Raw genomic sequence first — 20,232 nt, 5'->3', positions numbered from 1 at the left:
GTTTTTTTGCCTGCTCTGTTAGGCTGAAGGAGCTCTGCTCTGCCACACTTTCCTGTGTTCCTCGGCAGAACTAGTCCTCTGGTTTTGGGTGAAGTAGAGAACTGTGTTTTGCTGACTGGTGTACTTCATCCTGGGCACAGATCTGAGGTGTATTCAGTGTAGCTGCAAATAAGTCACTATTTTTAAACTGAGATTTCAATAGTTAAACACCTGCAGGGATGTCTGTGAGCAGCTGCTGATTAAAAAAAAAAAAAAATGCAGCACATGACACAGTTTCCTCCTACTTGAGGTATTGCAGTGGGAAATAAAGGATGATTTCTCACATAGTTGTTTTCAAACCCTGATTTTTTCAGGGTTTAGGCAGTGTCATGAAGTGTTTTAAGCTTTTTAAGTTAGACATTTCACTGTGTTCAGTAAATTTCTTTCACTGGATTAATTTTTGAGGCTCAATCCTCGTTTAGAAAAAAGAAAGGGGGGGAGTTTTGATTTCCCAGAGGTGAAAAATGTTGTTTGAAGGCTAATGCATACAAGAAGTCTGTGCCCATGGAGGTCTTCCCTTGAAAAGAAAAAACAGGTCCAAGCCTGGGCCCGTGGAGCCCTGATGGTGGCTCAAGGGGAGTGACCTCATGGAGCAGGCTGGAAACAAATCTTGTGGTGCTGGGGCTGGTGTCTGTTCATGTCAGAGAAGTGCACTCAGCGAGCCTATTTCATTCAACTCAAGTATTCCTCGGAGGCACCACCCATTGGTACCCTGTGCAAAGGCCTGGCTGGCTGTGCTCCAGCACTCTGGAGGTTGGTTGGTTCAATAACAGAACATCCCCAGAGACTGCAGGACCCCCTCAGTTGCCCAAATATAAAGATGTTCTGTCCTGAAACACTCACTTTGCCCAGTTTGATAGGCACATTGGTATGTTCTAAGTATATTAAAAAATACAGAGGTATTTTTAGCTGCTGTTGGTATTAGAATGATTTATTCTTAATGCCAGTGAAAGAAGGGTGAGAGCAAAGGCTCTTGAATATTTTAGTAACATAATTTTGATCTATTGGAAGGAAGTTAGGAAGATTACATGGCCTTCTTATTCAGAATATGGCTCATCAGGGTGGTGACCATCCCAGGAATCACAAGAAAGGCATTATTCTGTAGTGTGTATCAGGAGACTGATCTAGTACCTGATAGTAACCTGATAGTAACAAGTTCTCTGGACCTCGTTATGGGGTTGCATGCCCTCCCTGTGGGGCAAGGCAGAAGAACGATCTGATTCTTTTATTTCATCTGTGGGTGGTATTTACCTGGTTTTAGAAATCATTAGGTAGGGCTGGAGAAAGTAGTGGGTTTCTGTTTAGCTGCAGTAGGATGGTTGGTTGGTAATGGGTTTTCTGTCAGCGACATCTGTGAAGGTTCAGCTCTGCTTAGCTGGGACAGAGCTTAACCAGAAAGCAGAGAAATGTCTGTGGGCTGTGTGTGGTCTAACTCCTGGTGTCAGAAGGAGATTGAGATCCATTCTGGAACGCTCCAAATGCTGTCAAGCTGACCTCAGGCTGTGGTGTGTGATGGTGGAGAGCAGGGCTTTGCACTGCTGAGCAGGCAGGGTGCTGCACTTGGGCTGAGCCAGGGCACCCTCAGCATCTGGCAGCTCTGAGAGTCTGCTTTGCAGGGCTTTGGGATGCTCAGATTCGGAGTTTGCAACTGCATGTGGCAGTGTGAGCACCCCATGAGATGAGGTGGGTATTCAAAATACCTGTTTCTTCTCTTTTAGAGCAACTTCTAGGATCTGGAACAAGATTCGTTCTGCTCTTTGTGGTAATGGACCAAAAAATAGCCATTAAGCATCTTTAGGGAACAGTTAAAAAATAATTATTTCTTTTTATTTATTTACTTACTCATTTACTAAGATCTGCACTTTTTATGTTGAGAAGGAAATAATTTGACGTTTTGTTATAAATTCTTTGGATTCTGGGTTTATGTTGTGTAAATAATATTTGTACAAACTGAGTACAAGCCTAAATTCAAATCATCAGTTTCCTTCCCTATGAAACTGATACCCATTTAATACTCCTTTCATGGTGACTTTCAGCTGTAGCTCTAAAGGGGTTAGCAGCAATTTGTTTCTCCTGTCTGTAGCTGAAGTTTCCTTGAAAAGTTTCATTAACACACTATCATGGTTTAAAAATAGAAACTTGAGAGAATTACTCCAACTCAAGTAATATAATGCATCAAGAAGCTTTTCATTTTATATTATAATTATTCCAAAGCACTTCAACCTAGCCACTTCTCCATTATGAGAAGAATTCGACACCATTTTCTATCCAAAATTGCATTTCTTAGAAATTCTATGTCTCTGTGTAGATTACTTGCAGTGCTCCTATTGTCCTTGTTTCTCTCTGCTGTGGAATTAAACCCCAATGTTTAGAAAACTCTTAAATGAGTTTTGTTGCTCTGTATATGCACAGAAGGGCAGAATGAAGCAGCTGAGAATCTGCTGTGCCCTGTGGGTTGGAGAGCATGACATGGGCGATTTCTTGCTCCCAGTAGCTGCTGATGGGGTGCTTTCCAAGCCCTACTTCTGTTAGAATTCTGCTCAGGAAAAGTTCATTTCTCTTTTTTTCTTCCCTTCAGCCCTCCAAAAGAAGAAACACACATTCTTCATAGTATGCTGTCAGCTGGACAGTTCTTCAGTGTTTAGCTATAAACTATGTGTATAGTAACTTCACCTAAATATTTGTTGGTGTTTTAAATATTAAATAAATAAGCATTTCCTTACTGCTGTGCTAATTCAGTGAAACCCTGTCAGTTTCTTTGGATCCCAAAGAAAAGCAGCTGGTTAAACTGAATGGAAGCTCAGCTTTGAAAATACAATTACCCGCTGGCTTGGCACTTACCAAATGTCTACTATTTATTTTGGGCAGCAAATTATTAATTTTCTTCTGGGCACGTCTTTTGCTTGTTTGGGGATAGTTTTGTGTAGGTTTTTTGTTGGTTGGTTGGTTGGTTGGGTTTTTTTTTCAATGTGTGTTTTTACATACAGTGTAGATTGAACAGAATCTGACTGGCACAGGCAGAAAGGGGCCTCTGGATGTGCTCTGGTCCAACCCCACTGCTCAGGCAATGACACCCAGAGCTGGATGCCCAGATGGCTTTTGGGTGTCTCCAAAGTGGGAGACTCCACAGCATCCTGTGCCAGGGCTCATTCAGCCTCCCAGAGGAACAGTTCCTGCTGTTCTGAGGGAACCTCCTGGCTGTCAGTTTGTGCTCATTGCCTCTGGCCCTGTCACTGGGCACCACTGGGAACATCAGTCACGTTTTTACCCTGCTTTCAGATATTTGTACACACTGATGAGGTTCCCCCGACCCTGCTCCAGGCTACGCAGTCCCAGCTCTCTCAGCCTTTCCTCACTTGAGACATGCTCCAGGACCTTCATCAGCTCAGCAGCCCTTTGTCGGACTCTCTCCAGCACTGCCTTGTTTCTCCCGTCCTGGGGATGCCAGAACTGGGCACAGCACTCCAGGGGTGGCCTCACCTGTGCTGGGGAGGTGTTGAGGAGGATGTTCCCTCAGCCTGCCGGCAGAGCTGTTCCTCGTGCAGCCCAGGATGCTCTGACCCTTCTGTGCAGCCAGGGAATGTTGCTGGCTGTTCAACCTGGCAGCAGCACCCCCAGAGCTCCTCTGCAGCCCCTTGGATCCTGGCATTTACTGGTGCCTGGGGTTGTTCCTCCCCAAGGTGTGGGACTTTGCACTTCTGTCAGCCCACCTCACCATCCTGTTGGGGGGATGGCAGCACGACCCTCTGGTGTATCAGCCAGCTCTGTGTCACCAGCAGGCTTGCTGAGGTCACACTGTGCCCCACCACGACCTCCATAATGAAGGTGTTAAGCAGGACTGAACCTGGTGTTGACTCCTCTTAGTGGGAAGCCCAGGCACAGCCTTACACAGAGCTCACTGGTGCTCTGAAACTCACAGCTACTCCAGAAGTTATCACCTTGCTTTTTCATCTCCTTTCCATATCCATCCCTCCAGCCTCGCCCTCACTGCAGGTTTGTGGGAGGGAGCCCAGCAGCATTCCCTGCTTTCCTTCTGGCACCTTCGTAAAGCACTGAGGTGGACAGGTGCAACAAACCCATTACCCGAAAAGTCATGCAGATTCTTCCTGAAACAGCAGTCCTTTTCCATTACCTCCTTGTCCAGATGGCTAAGTATATGGTGGAACAGAATTAATAGGTGTTGGGGAAATCCACCTCCATGTGGAACAGGCAGCAACGCTGGCAACCAGTCAAAAAGCCCTCAGAAAGGTTGTGGCTGAAGGACACCACTGTTGGGAACACAGATGAAGATATATTCCTGAACTCAAGGAGGAAACACAGAGGGTGCATTATGGCATGGAATGATTAGATGACTGACTAATGAGCCTTGAGGGGCAAGGAAATTGGCTACAAAAGCAATTAAATAAGCACCTGACATTCCAGTGTACTCTGTATAAACACTGAACTTTTACCATGTTTAGTTGGCAAAGCAAAACAAGTGCTGTTTAAGCATACAAGGCAAACTGCCACAGGAAAAAAAAATGTGTTAAACAGATTGTGCTTCTGAAAGTGTGCTAGTAAATGCTTTTCTTTGTCAGAAGGTGTGATAACACATTGCAGTGTTAGTCCTATAAGTCACTGTCCACAGTTCCCATTAGTTATTCTGGATATTCAAGCCAATATGATGCCACATTAAACTCCATATTCTGCTTTAATCTGTCTATTGTTAGATTAGGTAATGATGGCTTTTTTTTTTCCTTTAGGGACAAAACTTTTGCATAATAGTCCAGATATAAGTGACAGAAGGGTCATTTTGCATAAAATCTGATCAACCAACATTGGATACCTGTCTCTGTGACATAACAGGGCATCTATGAAATGCACTTGGGCAGGTGGTGGTCAGCTTGGAGTGCAGTCAGCCCACCCGTGGACCTTTAAGAGAGGGGCTGTTGCCAACAAAAGCAGTTAAATGAGCATTTGTCATTTTGCCAGATTGAGGTTTTGAACTGTCTTGACTGGCTGAAGGATCCTGCTGTCCTCAGCCACAGGTAACAATGTGCAAGGGCTCTGGGTGGATGGAAGGAAGGTTTTTCCTTCAAGCTTGGATGGTTACACTGTTTTCTGCCACTTCTCATCACACAGAGCTCTAGCAGAGTGAGATGTTCACCTTGTGTGCTGAGGGGAGGGAGTTTCACACCTTCCACCCAGACGCTGGGGAGTTCACCGGCAGGATGGAACAGATGTGAATATTGTGCTCAGGTTTCTCTTTCCAGCCTACTTTCAGATTACTTGGTCGGGTATTTCGCTTGTTGTCCCGCCCAGTGGAAGTAACAACGTTGGGATTCTGTTGTCAGCAATTCAAGGTCAGGAAGAGATTTGAAAGGCAGTCCCAGTGAGCCAAAGATGAAGTGTTCATAATATTTTAAGAGCAAACCAGATTCTCTGGTAGTGTTGCTGCGGGTGATCTTCAGCCATGTGTTCAGTAAGTCTCCAGCAACCTTTTCTGTGTAGAGGTGCTGAAATTTTGTTTTTTCCCTGGTAAATGTGTGCAGCTAAAAGAAGAAAGTGGTAATTTTCAAGTGTCGATTGGAGTTGTAACTGTGTGTGACAAGGAGCTGTACTGGGAGATTGAAGCAAGTGGTTTCTCTCCTCTGTAACCAATTGGAAGCAAAGAAATCAGATGGGATGTTTTTTCTGTAAGAGGAGTTAAAATCACTTCTTAAAAGTGTTGAATAATGTTAAATTTGCTGCCAGAAAATTAAGCTTGGTCTTTTAAGGCAGTCTAAAATTAATCATGTATTTGTTTCTTAATTGCCTCATTAAATTCAGGTTCAAAAGTCCTCCTGTACCTGGAGGTCACAGTATGCACTGCTGAACCCCTAAGATGTTGTGTATGTCCTGGTTTCTTAAGAGGATAAGAATTCTAGATTTCTGAGCTGAAAGAGCTTTATTATGAAGTGACATGTCTGGCTTTAGAGACAGAGGTGGAATTGGTACATCTGAAATTAATGAATAATATATAAGGACTGATACCAGCTTTGCTTCATGAGTTGGCCTTACTATTTAGCCTCAAGCAGAAGCAAGAAACACACACAAAAAAAGAAAGGTTGTTGAGGTAGAAAGTTAAATATTTAATGCCAGTGTCTGCTATATATTCTTCTTTTGTGTATTCATGGAAATATATTTTGGAACTGGAGGCAAACGTTATTTATAATACAGTAGTGGCAGAAGGGGCATATTTGATTGAGGCATCAAAGTGCTAGACTTTGTAAAAGCTGTGAGTGAAAATTCCTGGATTAGCCTTGAAATTTTCAGTGCCATCTTCCCTTTTCTTTTGGGTATTCTGGGTCTCCTCTTGGCTTTCATTTGGGATTTGTCTGTAACAACTCTTGCTTTCTTTCCCCTTTTTAATGAGGTGGATAACCAGGCAGCAGTAAGAGGTGGTTGTTTTCCCAGTAGCAGGTGTGTCTTTCAAGCCCTCTGCAATGTATCCCATTGCACTCAAAATGTAACACACATCCTTGTGTGCTGCCTTCTGTCATAAAAAAAAGTTTTTGTGAGCCTGCTGGGTACGGAAATAGCACTGGAATTTGTTTTCTGGGCTAACCAGGAGCTGGATATTACACAAAGGAAGGTGCCGGGAAAGGAATAGATTTTTGGGTGAAAACATCAGAAATTGTTAGAAGAATTTAAACTTGGGTATTTTCTTCTCTTGCCCTGGAGGGTGTAGTTGGAGCATTAGGCTATGCTGAGATTTTTATGATCTGATTTGTTGGCAATGAGCAAAGATAAACCCTTGCCTACCTGTCTGCAGCTGCACAAGTTGCAGTAGATTTGCCCTGGACCCATCATTGTGTAGAAAGGTAGATGTTGTTTCAAGGCTTTTGGTATTCAGCCGAAACAAGAATGAAATACAGATTCTGATGTTTTGGTCCTTAAAGAAGAAAAAAAGTCATTGTAGAACTTGTTAATTTTCTCATTGGATAACCTGTTTTTAAATAAGTTTGGATGTTTGCATCTGTGCTTGCTTTCAAAGTTGCAGGAAGGGCTTAGCGAGTTTCTGTGGACTTGGCATTTTAGTCTGGGTCACAGGAACCTGCTTTTCTGTCTCAGATAAAGGCTATACTTCATTTCTTGTACAAATCTATAAGAAATTTTGTGTTAGGCTTTTCTTGTAAGACTTTAATATGGAAAAGCTGTTCTCAGTGGCTGGAAGAAGGAGGAACATCCTGATCACAGCTGTGTCTTGTTTTGGAGTCAAGTCAGAAACCTACAGCTAATTCTGCAGGTGTTTTACGTGAGAGGTAGCTACAAACACACACACGTGTGTGATAACATAGATATGGCCACACTTACTTTATTTCACCCTTATTTAGAGCTTAAAAAACCCCGTGTTTGGAAACTGAGTGCTGCCAAATGTAGTTGAGTAATTGCTTCTCCAAAAAACTGATTTGAGTAAGAAGAAAAATGTAGCCCCAGAGTTTGGAAAGACAACTTCTATGGGAAGTTAAAACTGATGCAGGACTTGTTCCCTGGGGCTGAACAGCCAACGCCAGTGCTCCTGGTGCTGCTGGGAGGCTTGGCAAGCAGATACCCTGTAAAGCTCAAAAACTCGAGTGTTATTTCACTGAACTTTTTGGAATACTGTCACCGGTAAGAAAAACTGGTTTTAGGTTGTTGTTACTTGAAATAGAACTGGCAGGCATTGTGGGCAAGAGTGGTAAAAGAAAGAAATGTAGAGCTTGGGGAAGACAGTTTGTAAATGAATTTAACTATTTTTCTAACTGCTGATTGGTTGAGGTTTTGAAGAAACCCAATCCATTGACCACCCTGAATAGAATGATAAATTAGAAGCGTTAAGAGCATCTTTTAGATTACATAGCACTTAGAATGTAATTTGGTCAGCTTTAAAAATATAAGATCTGCTCAGAAGTGTAAGAGATATGCTGCAACTTCAGTTATCTTCCCTATTGACTTAACCTGGTGCATGTAAAGCATATTATAAGGTATTAAAACCTGGCAATGCTGCTGATTTTGAGCCTGAGGAGAACAGGAGGTGAGGCAGTCAGCTCAGCTGTTCCTCAAATAACCTTTCTAGCTTTGGTTGCAGTCTCAAGATCCTGGCAGGGGTATGGGCTGACCCTTCTGCTGTGTGTGCAGCACAGGAACAGGAGCAGAGCATTGTGCTGGCATGGCCTGAGCAGAGTTTGTACACAGGAGCAGAGAGGCTCAGTGTGAACACAGGATTCCTCAAGAGTTCTCTTTCCTCTGCAGGACTTGGCCAGGGGAAGGTGGGGCCAGCCTCTCTGTTCCTGTGACACCAGTGGGAGCAGGCACTGTAGGATTGGGCTCCCAACTGGTGTGAAGTGCCTCCAGCTCCCAGGTGCTGGTGAAGATGCTTTAGCCAACTCCCTCTGAGGAGCTGGGGTGGTGCTGTGCAGCCAGAGATGTTATTCTGGAGTTGGTTTTCTAATATCAGTGCTGCTGCTTGTCCACTGCACATCTCCAGAGCAGCAGCAGAGCAGGAGCTTGCTTTTACATGTGGAGACTTTTCTTCCCTTCAGTGCTGGGTCTAGGAAGTCCCAGCTTATTTCTGCAGTGATTCCAGAGTGCTTCAGGAATCTGAGACCCTTCTCTAGGGTAGAACGTGCTGCTAAAGTGCTTCAGTGGACTGGGACTCATCTGGATTCCCCAGGCTAAAGCAGGGAGCATCAGCGACAGCTCCGTGAGTATGAGCAGGAATTCGTGTGTGTTTCAGCTGTGCCTCTCTGCCAGAGCTCAGGAGGGCAGGGCACAGCGCTGTGAGGAGCCAGGCTCTCTGGGCATAGGTGCATTTCCATTTTGTTGGCTGTTTATATGGAGAAAAACCTGGAGATAGGAGTCCTAGCAGATTGCAAGCGTGCTGCTGGAGAGTTTACAAATCTTTGTGCAGTATTTTCAAAACAAAACAAAATGTGCATCAAGGATCCTCTCAAAATTTGGATACAGATTAAGTGCAGCTGGGATATTTTATCAGTTTGTATATCATGTGCTTGCATGGAGTTGATGTATAAATTGATATTGTAAGCTTTCCAGGGTTTTTGTGATTCCTGCAGGAAAAAATCAGTTCCTCTCCCACCAGCCCAGTTACAGTGGATTGTGTTAGAAAGTAACGAGATTACAAAGTGTTATGGGCTGTGTTCTGATGCTCTTTGTGTTTTGGTTTAAGTACATAACTTATTTACAAGTCAGTTGTTGTAGATTACCGTGTGATGAATTGTCTTGTGTAGGAAAGATTATGTTTTAGACCAATTATATAACAAATAGCAGAGAAATCAAAATTAAGTAATGTGTGTGTTAATGCTTAAATGCCAATAACGTACTTTGAAAGACCCAAAAGAAGCCCCTGTAATTAGAAAATTGGGAAATATGCACTTAAATCTTTTGTACCTAATTTTCTGGTTATACTTGCTTTAAGTATTCATGTGAAGGAGTCTATCTTATAAACTATCAGGAGATAGATTTGAAGGATTTTTTTTTTCTTTTAAAATATATATTTACTGGAGAGAGGCCTCATTAATAAAATTATAGGTAATTTACCACAAAACCTGATCATTTTCTTTAGAATAAAATATTTGTGTCCTGCAACTTCAGAAGTGGAAAGCAAGTACCTTCAAATATTTTAAGGAAAATCACTCATGAGATGACACAAATGAGTAATAGGAGGGGTACAGGTGACTCTTAGTCAAGTCAATTCAGAACCAGGTCTCCTGTAGAGTGCTTTTTTTCTTTTATAGTGTTTTTTGCTCACATTTGCTTTGAAGTAGTTTCTGTAGCTAATGTATATCAAAATTAAAATAGCACCATATGGCAGTTGGCTCGTTGCCTAAATAACATATGTTCCATAAGTTCAGTTCGCTTAAGGATTGCTTTTCACTGCTTGGAGGGCGTTTACCTGTAATTTTAATGTTGAGAAGAGTGCCCTGAGATCAGAATAATTTGCTGGGTAGAATAAAAAATACTTTGTTATGCATTGGGTATAAAATTACAATGATTTCCCTGTGTGTTTACTGATGAAGGACAATTTAGTTCTGGGGGGTGGTGGATTTGTCGAATTTCTGGTATAAATGACTGTGTGGTATACATATTCCCCACGGCATTTATTGCCTTAACAGCAAATGCTGTGTGCTGGAGCTCCACAAAATGCCAGCTGTGCTGGGAGATTCACTCTGAACAACAGGTATTCAGAGGAGGCACATTTTGTTTTAAAGCATAAAAAATAACTGGGGTATACTGTATTCTACTTTTATTTTTATTTTTTCCCTTCACATCTCTGGTTGGGGTCCTGCTAGGTAAAGATCCAGATCCATTCTCATTTGGAAGAAGTTTGGGGTTAATAATTCTGCTGTCTGTGCTGCAGCCTGTAGCATCCACTGCCACATGCTCAGTTAAAACTGCATTGTAAGATACATGTTTGTCTCCTTTTCCAGAAAATCTTGAATTTATTGTAATTATAGAATTATAATTCTATAATTAATGGAACTCCTCTTCATTTTTTCCCTGCTGCTGCCATAGTTAGATTTCGAGCTCAGTTCTTCCAGTGATCCCAGTTTTTCATGCAGCCCTATACTCTTGGAGAAACAACCATGGAAGATTTAGATCCCTGAACTGTGATATGGACTTCAAGTGTCTCAGGCTCCAAGTTTTACTTTGAAAAATAAGGACTATGTTAATTTTCTTGTGGTGCCTAAAATTGTCCGCCTTTGCATACTGACAACTTGCCGTGGTGGTTTGGTATGTGTGAGAATTTGATGTTTTATCATACAATAATAGAACAGGTTGGGTTGGAAGGGACTTTTCAAGGTCATCTAGACCAACCCCACCCCTAATGATTTTATTACTGTGCCCAGTTGAGAACCAAACTCTGTGTGTTTTCCTAAGGAAATCTAAAGGTGGGGTTGGGATGGTATTTTCTGTGCACACAACATAACTAAATTACTGGTTTTCTCAGAAACTTTTACTCTAGGAATGTTTTAGAGGTTTTTGGGTTTTTTTCCCCTACCTCTGGCTCGAAAGAATGGATGTGATATTTGCAGTCCTTGTTCCTACTGTAGCCAAATGGTTTGAATATTGAGTGGGTGGCAGATGTACATTCTGTGCCCACCTTCAGCTGGGTGAAAATCTAAAACTCACCTTGCAATTCTCCACAAAGAGATCCTAAATCAGGTAGGTTCTGGTTGGAAAGGTGGGGCTGTCCCCTCCTCCTGTTGGAGCTATGTCAGCTTAGCTTGGATTGCTGATTTTGGGGGGTTTTGAGGGGGGGGGGTGTTTCCTTTTTTTTGCATAGAAAGCCAGTGAGTGCTGGAAAAAGAGTTCTCAGTGGTGTTTGGATCATGCCTTGTAGGACAGATGAGAGTTTTGGCTGCTGCTCTCAGGAAAAATCTGTGTAGTATCTGCTGGTCTTACTCAGAATAAAAGGTGAAGAGTAGCACGTGGTGTGTGATGCCCACGGAGGGCAGCAGCCTTTCTGCTGTGCCTGTCTGGTCTTTCACAGCCAATCTTGATCACAGCGTTCCTCTTTTTTAGCTGAGTAGAAGCCTGTAAAAAGAAGTGTCAAACATTTCCAGCCAGAATAGTGTACAACCTGTAGCTGGGAGCTGTCTCCCAGAAGGATGTAGGCAGAATTATTATTATTTGTGTCTCCTGGGCAGAGGAGGGAATCCAGCCTGGTTCCCTTTATCACTGTGTGAGAGCTCTAACCATTAGACTGATGTACAGTTGTTCTTTGGGGCAGCTGAGTTCTGCAAGCCTCAACCAATCCTCAGCCACTGTCACCCAGGAAAAATAGTGAGAAGCTGTAGGAGTATCTCAGTAGATGTTCACAAAGGCAATTCAGCAGGCAAATACACGACACAGTTTTAATAGGAATATGTGTATATGTGCATATATATATATATAATCTACATGTGGAAAGACTGCACTGTTATAAACCCTCGTTGCTGGAAGAGTGGAAAAGGAAGGAGTTGCAGTGCCTTTTATGTTCCTCAGTCTCACTTGTACGAGTGCAGGGGAAGTCGTAGTGACAGTGTGCAAGCACGGAGTGCACGTGCTTTATTCCTGTTCCCCAGGCTGGCAGCAGTGAATGGGATCCTGAGTAGGAGCACAGACTGCATTCAGCCCTCCGAAATTACTACCATAGATAAGTTGGAGGGGAGGAGGGGGGAAGACACAGAAAAGCTGTGTACTTCTTAATAGATTCATGGTTTGCAACGTTTCATAATTCCTTTTTGACTCAGTCATCTGTAGCAGTTGTATAAATTACTTCTAATGATGCAGTATTGCTGAGAAATTTTGGTTTTACTTTGCAGTGTGTCATTATTAGCTCTTAGGAAAAAAAAAACCCCTGTATTGTTTGGTCTGTATAAAGGACATGTAAGAAAAGGAGAGTGAATTCAAATCAAAAGGAAGAAGGAAATTTAAACCTTTGCCACAGATGTTTTCTTTGGAAAGGAAATTCAAATTGTCGCTTTGCAAAGTGAACTAAATGGAACATCTGTGACTTCTTGTTTTCATTCTTCAAGACTCGATTCTCCTCTGCTTCTACCAGTCTTAGAGATGCATATTCATCCTGATCCTGTTTCCATTGCCTGTTAACTTCAGCAGTGCTGGACAAAGCCTTTTATGAGAAGAAAGCTAAAAAAAAATTAGTTGAGAAAATCAGCACAGTGTCACCCTGCTTGAAAAAGCTGCTGGATGGTCCAGGCTGGGCAGGAGTTTCTGTGGAAACATCACTGCAGTTCAAATGTCAGTGGGAGGTTGCAGTGCACCGGCAACCTGCCTATTGGTTTTCTTATAAGCAGAAAACAGTAAGGAATTTAAAATAAAAGCTGCTATATTTAATTTTTTTTTTGTATTCTGTATTGGCAGCATACAATAAATGAACCTTGATTAGCTATGGTTAGTCAGGTTTATATTAATGGTTCTCAGAGCTGCAGCCCAGAAGAAAGAGCTTATAGTGATTTAATCTGGCCTTTATTTAGATTCTGAAACAATTTCAGCTTACCAGGATAACTTGCTTAGCTCTTGAACAATTCCAGCAGATCCATCAGGTTTCTTTGATGTGGAGCATTGCAGAGCTGGGCTGGGCTCTCACTTTCTCTCCCCTGTTTTGTTTCTCCTGCGCCAACTCCTAAGGCAGAGCTCCGAAAGAGCTCCCTGAGACACTGGGGTTGCTCTCCATGGTGCAGGGACAGGCATCCTTTGGATCCTTTGGGTGTTCAGTATCCTGAGAAATCTTCCCCTGTGCCCTTAGCTCAGTTCTCACCTGCACTGGGTGATGGGCCCCTGTACTGGGGCGGGGAGAGCTGCTCACATGAACTGCGTCGGTGCTGAGGGGTTTTCTCTCCTGCACCATCCTCTGGACTAAGCCTCAGGCTCCACTGAATGGTCAAAGATCACTTTAGTACGTGATTCTTGTTTTCAAAAGTTTGCTGTTCCTATTTTTTCAGTGCTGATGTCAAGAAAACTAGATTTTAGATTTGAAGAATCAGAAAGAACTGGATGGAAAAACTCGGACGCAAATGTTGTAGTGGCATGGATGGAGAGTAGAACTGAACTGAAATTGCAGCCAAAATATCTTGCATCCAAAAATGCAAATAAATGGATCTGTAGCAGGGTGTACAGGTCGTAAGAATGACTGATTAATTTGTGAATGCCAACTGTAAAACAAAGGAGAACTAAAATCTGGAAAAATACTCAGATTCTGCAAAGGAAATGTTGGATTGTTTTCTAATGAAGATAGGTGATTTTTTTTTCTTCCTTTTTTTTCCACTTTTACCATTAAATTTCTAAAGTGGACATTTATATTCTGAAACCATCCTGCACTGCACAGATATTTTGGTGTTTTCGGTATTTTGACGGGAGAACAGCGCTGTCTGTAAATCCCTGGTGTAAAAAAGTGTTTGTGCCAGAGTAAGGGGCTGCGAAGAGGAAAATGCCAGGACAGAGAGCAGAGCTCCAGCTCTTCCCCTCTTCCCTGATGAATTCCCTTTAATTGGGTAAGAAATCCAGGTAGGTCTAGCTTAGGTCCTTTGCCATTTCTGACTTGATGCTGATGCCAGACCCTGACAATGTGAAGAGAAGGGGAAAAGGTGACAGTTGGATGCTGAGAAAATGAAACCTGGGGGCCAACGTGGCAGAATAACGAGGAGGGAGGGCTTTGCTGCTTTTCTGCCTGTGCTGTGCCTCTACCTGAGAGAGGAGAAACTCCAGGAGTCCCTAAATTCTCACTTTAACTAGTGGCAAAGTGTGTTTGTCACAACACTGTTAAACCCAAGCAAATGTTACCAGCTCCCCTCCCTTGTAAGTGCAGTGAGTGAGGAGCTGCCGAGTTTTGGAAGGCTCTGCCTGCCCCCCGTGTGCATCTCCTGCCCCAGCAGCAGGGGGGATGTGCTCCCTCAGTGACAGGTTTGGCTGTATTACCTCGAATTTCCATCCAGGGATCCCATCCAGGGCAGGAATTGGAACTGCAAATATTTTTGGCTGCTGTCTGGTTACATCAGCCACTTGCAAAATTTGTTTCCTGGGTCCATCTTGCTGCTTTTCCTCGCAGTGGATGAGGGATGCTGTCACTTACTTATTTCTTGTCTTTGGGCAGTTCAGGGCTGTGCAGTGACCATAAAGATGCTGAATTTAAGCCTTGTTAATCACAGTGTTTGTTGTCCATATGGTTCTGTTTTGTACAGTCAGTTTTATTTTATTCAGTGTCCGTTCCCAGGTTTCCCTATTAGTTCTAATGTAGTAGAATTGTAACATTGCATTTTAGAGCAAACCATGCAAACTCAGTCTGATATTTAGCTTTTGTTACTTAATCTTTTCTCCTTGACTTAGATTTGAAGGTCTTTTTTTCATGTTTTTCTGTTACAGAAAAAAGAAGTTCTGACTTTTTACAAAAACTTTCAATCTTCATTCAGAGAATATTTTTATTTTAAAGCATTTTACTTAATGCTGCACTTTTACTTATATGTTTTATTTAAAGCACTTAAAACTATTTTGAACATAAAAAGCCTTATCTGTCTACAACTAAACCAGCAAAACAATTTTACTGCATTTAAAATATTGCCTTTATTTTACTTTATCTAGCCTGTGCTGACCAGGTATCCTGTATGTGACAGGGATGGCGGGGGGGGGGGTGGATGTGTATGCCACACACCTTTATTTTTTTAGTGTAGTTACCTAATTCTTGCTATGTTTTTGTGTCCTCTTAGTTTTACTGGAGGTATTGCGGGGCGGGGGGGGGGGTGTGGAATTATTATCTTCTAAAAAAGATAACTACATCCAGGTGGCTGCAAAGTGCTCTTGGGGTGTTGACAATGATGCTAACCCAGATCTGGACCTGCTATTTTTAGGTTGTTTTTTTCCTAGTAAGGAGAATGACTTTTTTTGTCTTTTCTTCATAATATCAGTGTGGAACAGTCAAAGGAGACAGGTGCCTCCCATGCAGGATGTTTATTTGGAGGCCATAATATTATGCAGCTGTGAATAGAAGGAGTTTTTCCTTCTGATACTTGGTCTTTTAAAACATTTAACAGGCAGCAGAGAAAGCTCAGAGGCTGCATTTACTTGTTGTTCAGGAACACAGTGCAAGCTATTTCAGTCCCCTTTAGCACTAAGGGACTGCTTTAGATTCAGTACTCTCCCGTAATGTATTACACATGTTAGGAACGTAAGTCACTGGTCTGAGTTGGGGCGGGGCAGGACAGGAGTTTCTGGCAGCCGGGTCAGAATTTTGGGTGTGCACAGCCCCTGCTCACGCTGGTGGTTCCTGGGGGAAGTGGAGGTTGTTGAACAGTCTCACTCTAATGCATCTCCCCCTCCCGTTTCAGGACAATGGACATTGTCAGGGCACAGCAGGGCACTTTGCATCACCACAGCAGCACCATGCCCAGGCTGTGAATAAACTGGCTTCATCTCCTTGTGCTATTGATCCATCAGCTTTCCTGCGAGCACTAAATTCATCCTTAAAAAATAATTAGCTCCAGTGTCTTGGCAGAATTCCAAGCAGGCAATTACATTCTGCCTGCTTAAAAATCCCCCCTGTAGTTCCAATTGGCTAACTTACAGTGACAGATGACTGTGTGTTTTGTGATATGTTTGTGGCATGGCTTTTTATCAGTGTGAAGTCTCCTGTAATGCTGCAAATAGTGGCCCTGCAAGAACCGACTGACCAGCACGGCTTACTAGCATGACAAAGGAAAGGATCCATGGAAAATGCTTCCCCAGTGTTTTGAAGGCCAAAAAAAAACCAATTTAGATGTTTCTTGCATGTTTCAAAATTTTGAAGGCATCATCTATAATGTGTCTTTAGGCCTCTGTGCACTGATACACAGAATAAAAGCAAACCTGAACCTCACTTGTTTTGTAGAACTCAGTGTTAATTATGGGCTCAGGACTGACATTTCAAATGGTTGAGAAAACAGAGGAAAGATGCTGATTTGTTTGTTGACTGTGGGACTTTGGGTTCAATGTGTTTAATGGAAGGAAAAAATAGATATGAGATAAAATATATATTAGCTTGTGTTTCCCTTTCCAAGGGTAGTAAATTGAAAACCTGGGTTTGTTTGTTGGTCTTTTTCTTTCTATTTTGACATATAGAAAATATTCTGACATATAGAGAAAATACAACTTACAGTATCTAAATAACTTGTATCTGGTATTAAATGGTTTGAAAAGACCAGAAGAAAATTTTGATGTTTAGATACTTGATGGAGCAGTATATGATTAAAATAATCCTTAAGGAAGGGGAGGTGGACCTCCCATCTCCTTTCACAGATGAAGACCAAAGCTACATTTTGATAAAGAAAAGTCATCTGACTGAACAGGTCTGATACATTTTTCTGATTATTTAAATTTTATGATCTTCGTATTGGTGAAAGAAGTAGAAGGGAATTCTCCCATTTCATGGGCTTGCTTTTTGTTATTGCTGTGCTCAAAAGGGCAGACATGGTCTAGGCATTGAGTCCTTGCAATTACATACTGTCAGTGGCGTATTTTAGGAGAAGAGGATAGAAATAAAAATTGTTTGCAGCCAGTCAAAGGGCTTTTCTGCCCTTCTGTTTTGTCTCCTGGTAGAGGAAAAACAAGCCTGTTTTTAGGAGTTCCCTTTACAGTGTGAAACTGTGGCATCTCTGCCAGGATATGCAGAGTTAGCAAACTGAAAATTGGAATCTGAAGAATTTGTTCTGGTCTTTCCAGCTCAGGAGTTTGAGAATTAAAAGTCACTTCTTTCCTGATCATGAAATTGACTTGAAATTTAATAAATACTTATTTTTAAGAGGACTTTGTTCTTATTCCTTCTAGATGCAGAGTTTTTGGGAGATTATAGTAGAATTTTTAGGCAGTTATTGTTTCGTATTTATGTCCCTGCTATCTAAAATACAAAGGATCAACATTGCAGTTGTATTACAGAGGCTTGGACAGTTTCACACATTGTGAAGAGCATAAAATAAATAATCTTATCAATCTTGCTAATTGTGACAGGAGTGTTCTGCTGAACAAGGGATGGAAATTTGCTTTTGAAGAGTTTCATTTAATCTCCTAGCATTCCAAATGTGGTCAAGGTTGTTGGTTGTATAACCTCTTAAAAAAAAAAATTGAGAATGATTATGAGAATAACACAGTAGCTCAGATGGTTAATGCATGTTTGGGGACTCGTTTTATTGCCTTTGCCTTTTCTTTTTCAGTTCTGTTTTGTTCTGTCTGTAACCAGTCAAAGCTGCCTGGAAATTGTGGAGGCAGCTCTATCACACAGCATCTATTTTTAAATGGACTATTACTTGGGACATGATCAGAATAGCTGTGCTTCATTTCTGGGGTGGATCTGCAGTGCAAATTCCCCTGTACTTTGAAGAAGCAAACACGCACTCGGCCGGGTGTTTTACCACCCACTGCAAAGTTTTCTCTGCTGCAGGATTACCGTGTGTTAAACTCCCCTCCGTTCTTTGTTCTCTTCAGTATCCCGAGTTCTCAGAGCTCCTCTGTGCTCCCCACTTTGTTTCGGGGCTTGCAGCATTCTGGAAGAGCCCTTAACTTGCCCTCGAGGTGTTTTCTCTTGAGCTGTTAAAGGGTTTTGTATTCCCTTTCCGGCTGAAGGTGTGGTTCCACTGTGGGCCACTATTCGGAATGGAAATGGGTGGAGTTTGTGTGTGCTGTGGATAAGGACAGCTACAAACCCATGTGTAGGGATGAAATGCTGATGAAGCCATAACTGATGCTGCAGTTACCTGTTGAAATCAAACCCTAATGCACCAATTAGGCTTTTCATCAGGCTGTTTCCCAAAGCTGAGCTTGTGACATGAGAAGCCAAAAACCTGCAGAACTCGGAGTATCTTCAAGCATCCCTTGCTTGCTTTCTTGTCTTTATGGCAATGTTGGGTGCTCTGAGAAATTCAGCTCCCTCCTTCACATCATTTCCCACAGACTTGTGCTACAGAGCAGTTTGTTCAGCTTGCTGTCTATGGATCAATTATTTCTTCACTGTTAAGTTTCAAGTTACAGTTTTCCAAGGCTGAGTTTCCGATCCAAGCTCTGCGAGGCACACAGCCTATGGTATCCATAGGTCTGCCTCTTCAGGTGATGCTTGTTCAGTCGTATTCCTGTGAATGAGAGTTGTCTTGGAGGAGTCTGGAGAGGGGCACCACAAAAAATACAGATGGAAAGAGGCTGCACACTTTATTCTTCAGTGCCAAGGACCACAGTGCTTTCTATGTGCTTTCACATGTTTTTGGTTTTCTTTTCACTCCTATAGATACACAGTGACTGCACTGAAACAAGCAAAGTTCCTACTGGTGCAGAACTAGAGGGAGTGAGGAACAGCTGGAGTCTGAGACTTTTTAGGTAAATCCTTCTGGAGAAATCACGGGAGTCACTTACATAATGGAAACATCCTATAATTTTTCCTGTGCTTTTCTCCCTTGTTGCCACACATTTCTGTTGCCAGGGAAACCGATCATGAATTGTTCATAGTAAGTGACCTTGTCATTGCTTTTATACACGCCATGAGTTATTGTGCACAGGATATTTATAGAATTATAGAGGTGATTGTGACTGCCTGAAGACAAGCAGGTTTTGTTTCATTTAATTTTTTTTTTTTTGTGTAGAATAGGAGGCTAAAAACTGTAAGAGAGGGAAATGCTAACATTTGTTTGGAGAATCAATCTTGCTATTATTCAGATGGGGGCAAACAGGGCTAATAAGTCAAAAGGCAGCTGGATGAAGAGTGGTCAGCTCAGCCTCTTGGAAGCAGTGTTTCATTTGATGCTGTTCTGTACTGGACTTGGATATATTCACATTTGCTCTTGTGTTTGATATTTTTAGAGGTGCCGGAATTTTTTTAAGCTCTGCACAAAGTGTGCTTTATGCACAGTTTTTAAATAACAAACCAACCCAACAACAAACCAAAAAAACTCATGTCAACCATTCTAAATGGTAAAAGGTGTTGCCTATTCTCCTTGTCCTGACATTCTGTACAGAAGTTAATTAAAATAAAGCTCTACCAACAATTTAAGTATTAATAATGAAGAGATAAATGAATCATGCTAGTTCAAATAGAAAAATAATACAAAAGAGTGTCTGAGGTCCACAGAAGGCTGCCTCATCTTTTTATGCATTCAAGAAGAAAAAAGGATTTTATTACATAATCATCCTTCCAGTTCTCTTCAAGGCTGTGTTTTGTAATTATTATTTCAATCTAGGGAAAGGTGTGGTAAGATCTTGGGATTTCAAGGTGAAGTTGTGATAAAAAGGCTGAAGTTGATGTTTGCCATGTGGTTCTAATTGTGCAGCTGGGCATTTGGTGTCTGCACCCACCAAATCATCCTTTCCCTGAGTGGTGCAGGGATGCTCCAGGTGGTCTTCACCCAGAGGGGACAGGGCTGGGCTGGAGAGCACTGGGACAGCATGAGGGAGCCCACCCAGCCACCTTTGCAGCAAGGCTTTGCTGCCTGGTGACAGAACTGCTCAGGCGAGGAATTTGGCCAGTCCTAAGCAGCTCCCACCGTGCCTACAGCCCAGTGAGTGACACCACCTGGAAGCTGAAGGTGTTTGGGCTCATTTCTCAGGCAGAGCAGGTGACAGTCTCAGAAACCCCCATGTGTGATTCTCGGTATAGGATTTACCACACAGGACATGGAGGCTTTTAAACAGCTGGTAGAAACTGTTTTAGCAGATGCAGGAATG

At 42.3% G+C, this 20,232-nt stretch overlaps 1 protein-coding gene across 17 annotated transcripts in view; it reads left to right on the top strand.

Moving 5' to 3' along the window:
• Positions 1–20,232, top strand: part of RBFOX1 (RNA binding fox-1 homolog 1) — a 1,119,677-nt gene that overhangs the window by 349,415 nt on the left and 750,030 nt on the right. The window contains exon 1 of one of the 17 annotated variants that reach the window (XM_048320462.1): positions 8,726–8,743. The exons of the other annotated variants lie outside the window; for them this stretch is intronic. The gene's annotated coding sequence lies outside the window, so the exon portion shown is untranslated. Of the gene's footprint in view, positions 1–8,725; positions 8,744–20,232 lie in introns of those variants that run through there. 17 annotated transcript variants of the gene reach the window in all.

This window comes from Corvus hawaiiensis, chromosome 16, assembly GCF_020740725.1.
Source record: "Corvus hawaiiensis isolate bCorHaw1 chromosome 16, bCorHaw1.pri.cur, whole genome shotgun sequence".
In the NCBI taxonomy this organism is placed as follows: Eukaryota; Metazoa; Chordata; class Aves; order Passeriformes; family Corvidae; genus Corvus; species Corvus hawaiiensis.
This window is presented reverse-complemented; position numbering and strand designations above follow the sequence as displayed.